Here is a 9,247-nt window from a genome sequence, read left to right as displayed (position 1 = left end):
CACAGAGAGAATCAGCTGGTCGCAGGCAGACAATCAAGAAGACAGCGCCCAGAGCTGCCAACTGCAGAAGGCTTTCCATTTCCAAGAAGCCTGCTCTCCTTTACTAAAAATCAATGAATATTCAACAGATCGCTCCTCCTTCTAATCAATATGTATTAACCCAGTCTTGGCGAAGGAGACCTCATACCTTTATAAGCCAGTGTATCCCAAGCCCACAGGGTCTTCTCCACTCGGGAAGACAGACCCGCTTCTCTCTCTGAAGATCAAGCTTTGGCTTGATCTATGCTTCCCAAGTCTACTAGGTCTTCACCACTTGCAGAAACAGATCCACTTTGAAGTGTACTTTCCCTTTGCAATAAAGAGCTTCTGAGAGAATGCTTATTGGTCTTGTGTGATTGAAAAGCAGTGACCGGGTGGGACTAATTCTTTAGAAGTTCCCCCATTCTGCACCCCCGGCCCTGAGAGTGAGTGAGACCAGGGAAAAGCATGACAAATACAAAAATAGTTTTTGTTCTGCCATTGGGCAATCTGCACATTTAAATTAAAACAAAAACAAAAACACATGCCTTTTCACTCAGAAATCACACATCTTCTACAAAATCATTTTCTTATTCAAAGCTATTCACTTCTGTGTAGTTAAACACTACACAAAAATGATATATCTGTCACAGGGGCCAGATTCAATGACACAGCCATACAACAGAGGAGTGTACAGCTGTCCGAAAGAATGAGCCAGAGCTCTAGGATGGATAAGAGTGACCGGAGACCTAGGAAATGTTCAAACAGCAAACTGGAGTAGAATGACCAAGGCTGGCCATGCAAACGGACACACATATGCACTTACAAAACTTCAGAACGTTGGTGGGAAAACTCCGTTATCTTTGCATTCCAGTCTTCCACGAACTTCCTCGTGCATGTGGTACAAAGCACTGACCATGGTTTTCAAGGTGGCTTGAGTAGACACAGAAGCCCTAGTGGCACAGTGGTTAAAGTGCTTGGTGACAAACCAAAAATGTCAGCGGTTTGACTCCCTCCCCCAGTCTCTCTGAAAGATGAGCAGTGTGCTTCTACAAAGATTTACAACCTTGGACAGCCTATGTATGTCTATGGGGTCACCAGGAATGGGAATCCATGCCACTGAGTGGTTTTGTTGTTGTTGTTATTGTTTGAGTGGACATAGGAGTTCAAGTAATGAAACCGTTAGCTCCCATCTTCCCTTCCTCAGACAGCAGTGACTTCATTCTTGCTCCCACTGAACTCCACAATGGAACACCAATAACAGCAAGAGGCCGGACCTCATCTTACATCCTGTTTTTGGATCTGATCAACTCAGAATATCCTGCTTCCTTCAAGGTCAATCTGTACCTGACCACCTGGCCTCTGACCACATAGGCTCATAGCAGGACAATTGCCTCAGAACTCAACAACCTGAGTATTTCCTGACACTTCGTGTGTTTCATCGAAAATGTCTGGTCCATGAAATAGTCCTACGATGTCCTTGTTGAACTGTGCCAAACGGATTGGACATCACTGCTCTCTAACTGCTGCACAGCAGGCAGTGTGCCAGATGTTTGGGAGTAGTCATGTGACCTGGAGTGCACACGTGGCTCCCTCAGGCAGTTGTTATTGAATGCCTTCGCATCGCTTCTGATTCATAGTAACCCTGTATAAGATTTTCAAAGAGCAGCTGGTGCTTTTGAACAGTCAACCTATAATCAGCTTGGTGGTAGTGGTTGTGAGCCACCCAGTTGGTTCTGACACACAGCAAGTCTGTATAGTCTTTTTGAGGCTGTAAATCTTTACTGGAGCAGAAAGCCTCATCTTCCTCCTGAGGAGAGACTGGTAGATTCAAACTGCTGACCTAGCGGTTAGCAGCCCAGCTCATAATCCACTACACTACCAGGAGCTCTGGTAGCGTAGTGGTTACGAATCGGGCTGCGAACTGCAAGGTCAGCAGTTCAAAACTACTAGCTGTTCCAACAGAGAAAGATGAGGCGTTCTGTTCCCGTAAAGATTTGCAGCCTCGGAAACTCTGTACAGGGTCGCTATCAGTCGGAACCAACTCCACAGCACATAGCAACAACAACAGCAACCAGGGCTCCTTAGTCCAGTGCTTAGGAACGCAGGAAAGATGCAAAACCAAGAAAAGAAGAAAAGCACCTTTCCAACGTGCTCCAAAACAATATGGCCCAACTGAAATAGATGCCACATTGACCTGACCCAGTAGCCCTAGGGGTCCACCTTTGTGTAACCAAATCAAAGGTACCTTGAAGCCTCCACATCTGAAACAGAACAGTCTTTGGCTTTCATATGTAAACTTTTCTTGCTCTCACTGAAGTTTTACTGGGCACACAATGCTAAGAGGAAAGACACAAGACAACTTCGACATGACATATTAAAAAATGAACTCTTGATCTTCCATGCCCTACCCTTCACCCCTCCCACCACCACCAAAACAAGAAAAAGAAGCAAAACAAAAATGGATATTTTAATGGCATCTCTGTCTTTTCAGTAGCAGGGAACACAGCTGACTCCCACGCTGCTCTCCCACAGTACATTGGATTGATCAGCAAAGTTGATGAATGTTGCCAAATCCGACCCTCCCATCACCTGCACCTAGCAAAGCATCCTCAAGATGGCGCTGTTCCTACACTGGTCCCTCCAGTCGTCTCTTAGAGCCCTGATTTCAGTGTTAGAATGAAAAGCAGGTCACGTTCTTAAACTTTTCCTTGGCTCAGAGTCAAAAGTGAAATACTTATAATGGCCTAAAAGGAGACCTATAAATTACAATCCCCTCCCCTCTTACCTGACTGAACTTCCTCATTCCATCTACTGCAGGTGACCTGACCTCTCACTGTAGCCACCCCACTTTCTAGAACATTCTCACCCCACATAACTGGACAATTCAATCTCCCATCGCCTTTGTGTCTTTGCCTTGTTTGGACCATCCACTTTAATACTGAATCCCATTTATCTTCAATCCCTCTTATCCTGCTCATTATTTTTTCCCCATAACACTAAATGTTCACATGCTTTAAAAAAATAAAAAAATAAAAAAAAGATCTGAGAGAGACAGAAATGGACCATAATCTCTTTGGTTTAAAATGAACTCTCAGCACGGCCTTTCTTACATAACTTGTCAATCATTTTAATAAGACAACACGCCAGGCCCTTGACAATATGGTCTAGCTAGAAGGTCTCTCCACCACCCCAACCTGTCCTTCTGCATTCATATTGTTGTTGTTGTTAGGTGCCATTGAGTTGATTCTGACTCATAGCAACCCTATATTGACTGAGGACTGGGCAGTGTTTCATTCTGTTGTATTGCAGCCACTGTGTGTCTTTCTCAGTTTTACTCACCCTATTCTACCAAGCATGGTCTCTTCCTCCAGCAACTAGTCCCTCCTGTCTTGCTTATCTAGTGCTGCTATAACAAGTGGATGGTTTAACAAACAGAAATTCATTCTCTCACAGTTTATAAGGCTGGTCCAAATTCAGAGTGTGTTCTCTAGAGGAAGGCGTGCTCTCTCTCTCTGTCTCTGTCTCTGTCTCTCTCTTTCTCTCTCAGCTCTGGGGGAAGGCCTTTGTCTCCTTTCAGCATCTGTAGGCCCAGTGTTCCTTGGCGATCTCTGTCATTCCTTCCCTGGATCTAAGAGATTTACAGTGCAGAGAATGCACTTCACTCCTGACTTCTTTCTTGGTGGTTATAGGTCCCTCTGATCTCTACTCACTTCTCTCTCCTTTTATCTCTTGTAACTAAAAGCTGTTGCAAGCCACATCCCAGGGAAAACCCCGTTACATTACATCAGGAACATGTTGGGATTAAGGTATTGTTGTTATTGTTATGTGTAGTTGAGTCCATTATGACTCATAGTGACCCTGTGCACAACAGAGCAAAACACTGCCTAGTCCTGTGCCAACCTCACAATTGGTATACTTTCACCCGTTGCCACTGCCACTGCATCAATCCATCTCTTTGAGGGTCTCCCTCTTTTTCATTCACCCTCTACTTTACCTGACAAGATGTCCTTCTCCAGAGACTGGTCCCTCCTGATAATATGTCTGAAGTATGAAAGACTAAGTCTCACCATCCTGGCTTCTAAGGAGCACTCTGGCTGTACTTCTTCCAACAAAGATTTGTTTGTTCTTCTGGCAGTCCATGGTACTTTTAATATTCTTCTCCAATACCAAAACTCAAATGCATCGATTCTTCTGCGGTCTTCCTCATTCATTGTCTAACTTTCACATGAGACTATTGAGAATATTATGATTTTGATTAGGCACAATTTAGTCCTCAAACTGATGTCTTTGCTCTAGAATACTTTATAGAGGGCTTGTGCAGCAGATTTGCCTAATGCAATGCATCATTTGGTTTCTTGACTTCTGCTTCCATGAGTATTGATAGTGGATTTAAGCAAACAGAAGTCTTTGATGACTTCACTCTTTTCCCCATATATCATGATGTCATTTGTGAAGAATTTTGTTTTCCTTACATTTGAAGGGCAACCCATACCGAAGGCTGTGTTTTTTGGTGGGTTTTTTTTTCATCAATAAGTATGTCAAAAAACACAAAAAATAAGTATCTCAAGTATGCTTCACTCTCAGCAAGCTGGGTTGTGTCACCTGCATATCACAGGTTGGTAGTCTTCCTCCAATCCTGATGCATTATTCTTCATCATATAATACAGCTTCTCGGATTATTTGCTCAGCATACAGATTGAATAAATACAGTGAAAGAACACCACCTTGACACATGCTTTTACTGATGTGAAACCATTCAGCGTCTCCTTGTACTATTCAAACAACTATCTCTTGGTCTATGTGCAGATTCCTCATGAGCACAGTTAAGTGTTCTGGCGTATGCATTCTTCTAAATGATATCCATAGCTTGTTATAATAGAGACAGCTGAAAGCCTCTGCATAGTCAATAAAGTACAAGTAAACATCATTCTGGTAATCTCTGCTTCCTGCCAAGATCCATCTGACATCATCAATGAGGTCTTTCATTCCACGTCCTCTTCTGAATCTGGCTTGAGCTTTTGGCAGATTCCTGTCAATGTACCTTTGCAGCTGATTTTTAATTATATTTAGCAAAATTTTGCTTGCTTATGATATTAATGATATTGTCCAATGATTTCCACATTCCGTTGGGTCACCTATCTTTGAAATGAGTACAAATATAAGTCTCTTCCAAACAGTTGATCTGCTTGTAGTAGTGATAACCGCACAATTTGGTGAATGCCATTGACGTCATTCAAGTCTACATTTTAAAAATTGTTACAATAGCAAAATGTTTTGCTACATACAAGGGGACTTTCAAAGAGTTTGTTTAAAAAATCCTATTGTCTTTTCATTCTATTATCCTTTCACATTGCATTTTCCCCACAAGCTTTGTGTATGTTTACCACAATTATTTTTTAAATTATGCTAATGATCCACATTTTAAATTTTGCTGTTATCCTCAGACACTAAGAATTAGAAACTGATCTAATTCTCTCCCAGTCATTCAGGCATATCCCAGGCCTGACTTATTTTTATAAATTCTAAATTCTGTGTCTGCCACAGTGTCAGTGACTGTGAGGTACATGCTGCAGGGAACTCGTCCAGTTTATATTATCACCTGGTTACTTTGAAGCACCTATCAGTGTGATGTCTGGCAGGTCAAAACAGAAAATCACCCCAGCAAATACCATAACCCCTACCCTTCTATGCATGTCTGAAAACAGAGTTGGGCCAGGCCAAAAGTGCCCATTTTCCCTTGAGCCTTGTCTAACCTTTGCAACAACCTCCCTTAGGAAGCGTATCTGGAAGACATTGTTATGTGACGCTTGCCGACACCAGCCCCCTCTGCAGTTCTTTTAGGTGCAGTATTTGCTAAGCATCTACTTTGTGTGAGCACTGCCCAGTGAGAAAGACTCTTCTGGGACTCCAGGACTTGAACTAGCTATCCCCTGGGAAAACTCAAGGAAATCACTTCCCTGCAGCATGTACCTCACGGTCACCAACACTGTGACAGACACAGAATTGAGAATTTACAAAAATAAGCCAGGCCTGGAATATTCCTGAGTCCTAGTCTAGCCCCTATAAGGAGCTCTGGTAGCGTAGTGGTTACGAATCAGGCTGCGAACCTTAAAGTCAGCGGTTCGAAACTACCAACTGCTCCGCGGGAGAAAGATGAAGCTTTCTACTCCCGTAAAGATTTACACCCTCGGAAACCCTATACAGGGTCGCTATAGGTCGGAACCGACTCGATGGCACATAACAACAACAACAACAGTCTAGCCCCTGACCCCACTGAGGAAGTCCTCTGCTCTTGTTTCTATCTCTCACTTTTCTCTCTCTCTTTTTGTAGTTCCCACAACATATCATTTATCCCACTTCCTCCCTGTATTTCCTGTTTCCATATCTTTTACTTTCCTAACCCTTGGGACTTTTGTCCTTGTGTAAGTGCTGCCATTTTGATCTCAAAGGGTTGATTAACCCTTAGGTTGCCAACCACCCACCCTAGTGTTACTATTCCCTTTATAGACCTGCCTATTGTTTGGCTGAAAATAGAGCCATAAAGGTGAGCCTTGAAATCCAGACCCAAAGGGGGGTTAAAAGTCATAATCTCCCTCCACTCTCTATCCTACCAGTAACCCTGGTCTTTTTTATGATTTTGAGTTTTGTTCCACATTTGTCTTCCACTCTGTCCATAACCTTCTAAAGTGACCCCTTGCAGAGCAGTTGATAGTGGTAGGTAGGCACCATTTAGTTCTTCGGATCTTGGGGTCATGGAACCTGATGTCTGTGTTCTCCATTCATCCATTGGATTCATTGTTTCCATGAGTCTTTGAATTTCTTCACTCGTCTTTCCTCCGCACAGGGAGAGACCAGTAGTTGCACCTTGGAGGTCAGATCATGAGTTTTTAAGACCCCAGTCATTACTCACTGAAGTAGGATATAGAACACTGTCTTTATAGACTGTTATAGCCCTGGGTTCTGAGCCCCCAGGCCTAACAATTCATTCCTTCAAGGTGTTGGTTGTGTTCCATCTCTCACTTTTAGCAGAGATAGAGTTAGGTGTAATACTCGGAGGTGTGGTTCACAAAAAGGGCGGCATTCAGAAGGTGAATCTATCCACATTGTACAATGCTTCCGTGGTTTGCCTCCAGACCTCCAGGGGACTCTAAGAGAAATGGTATGAAAGCAGACATTTCTGACATTATTTTTTATGTTCTTATGTTTTGGGGAGTCTTGGTGTGGTGCTGTACGGTAAGCACTCAACCACAAGGTGGTTTGAACCTGAGATTGGCAGTTCAAACTCACTACTGCTCCTTGGAAACCCTATACATGGCCTCTATGAGTTGAACTGACTCGATGGCACTTAACAACAACAACCATATTTTTGTTTACATTAGAGTAGAACTAAAATGGACAAAGTACTTAAGTAATTCACTACTCTTGTTCTTAGGTGCCATGAGGTTGGTTCCAACTCATAGCGACCTTATGCACAACAGAATGAAGCAACTCTTACTAATAAATTAATTTAAATATAATCACAATAGAAGTTTTGTGACCATCTTCTTTCTTTCAGACAGACACTTGATAGATACTAATGATAGAGGTTTGTTTTTTAAAAGGCTCTTATACTGTAAAGGATTTTAGCTTGGTAACCAACTCAACCTAAAATGTAAAGAAGACAGTTGTCATCAAGTCGGCTCTGACTCCTGGTGCCCTGATGTGTGTAAGAGTAGAACTGGGCTCCATGGAGTTCTCAATGGATTTTTGGAAATAGACCTCCAGGACTTTCTTCTTAGGTGACTCTGGATAGCTTTGAACCTCCATCCTTTCAGTTAGCAGCCAAGGCTGTCAACTGTTGGCACCACCCAGGGCCTCTAAACTGAAATAACTAAGACCCAAAATAAGTATATGAGGGGGCTTCCCAAAGTTCATACAACTAGAAGATAATGCAATTTTTCCATGAAGCCCCATTGTATATTTCTTTAGTTCTTGAATTTCATATGGTCATCAGATCTAAATCTGTTGAATCTAGGGACAGAAAGTAATGAAGAGTCCATCAGTATAGGTTCCAGAATCCTTCTGACTTTTATCCCAGGATAACTGAAGCCATCAAATCATCCAGGTCCTAAAGAAATTTATTGTTGTTGTTGTGTGCCATGGAGTCAGTTCTGACTCATAGCGACCCTGTACAGGATTTCCAAGACTGTAAATCTTTACGGGAACAGAAAGCCTCATCTTTCACATGCGGAACAGCTGGTAGTTTCAAACTGCTGACCTTGTGGTTCGCAGCCCGATCTGTAACCACTACATTAAAGGTTTATTAATTCATTACTCTAAACCCATTTCAAACATCCCAGGTCGCACTTACTTTGCTGGGTTTGGTCGCATTTTCTCTTAGACACATTAGAATAAAAAACAGAGAAAGAAGGCAATATTGATAACTCTTTGAGGTCCATTTGGTGTCATTTATTAGAAAATGAATTCTCTTAGGTTTACAAAAAGACAAATTAGTAGCAGAGGCACAGTATGTAGAAGATACAGAAAGAGGGGGAGGGGAATCAAAACCAGAATTTCTTCAGTAGACTTTAAGAAGAAGTCCCTTGCCATTGAACCATTCCAACTCGTAGGGATCCTATAACACAGAGCAGAACTGCTCTCTAGGCCTTCCCAAAGCCATAAGCTCTCCAGAAGTAGTGTGTTACATCTTCTCATGGAGTGGCTAGTGGGTTTGAACCGATGGCTTCTCGGTTAGCAGCCTAGTACTTAAACTTTCAAGACAGTATTGCATTGAAAATCATATCTATTTTGTGGGATCGTATTTTGGTGATTGGCCGAGAAGGCGCAGGTTGCTGTTTTCATTTGGAGGCAGGATCTCAGACCAGAGATATACATTGAGCTCTTCAGTCTGTACATGTTTCAACCACTCACGTGACCTTCACATCAGAAGGACTGTCAGGAAGAGAGGAGATCTTACCAGCAGGACCCATACCTGCAGTCCCTGACCAGAGGACGCCTCCTAGCAGCAGCATTGCTTCTGGCAGCAGCACTTCTGTTGACAGCAGCCCTTCCCGCAGCCACATGAGCCACATGAGCCACACGACACACAACAGGGCACACAGCGGCAGGAGCGGCGGGTGCAGCAGACCACGGGGGTGCTACAGCAGCCCCCACAGCAGCCGGCACAGCAGGGGCAGCAACCAGTACAGCAGCCCACCCGGTAGCACCTGTAGGAGGTGCAGCTGCC

The sequence above is a fragment of the Chrysochloris asiatica genome, unplaced genomic scaffold, assembly GCF_000296735.1.
Source record: "Chrysochloris asiatica unplaced genomic scaffold, ChrAsi1.0 scaffold00044, whole genome shotgun sequence".
In the NCBI taxonomy this organism is placed as follows: Eukaryota; Metazoa; Chordata; class Mammalia; order Afrosoricida; family Chrysochloridae; genus Chrysochloris; species Chrysochloris asiatica.
The sequence above is the reverse complement of the archived record's forward strand: the minus strand, read 5'-3'. Positions refer to the sequence as shown.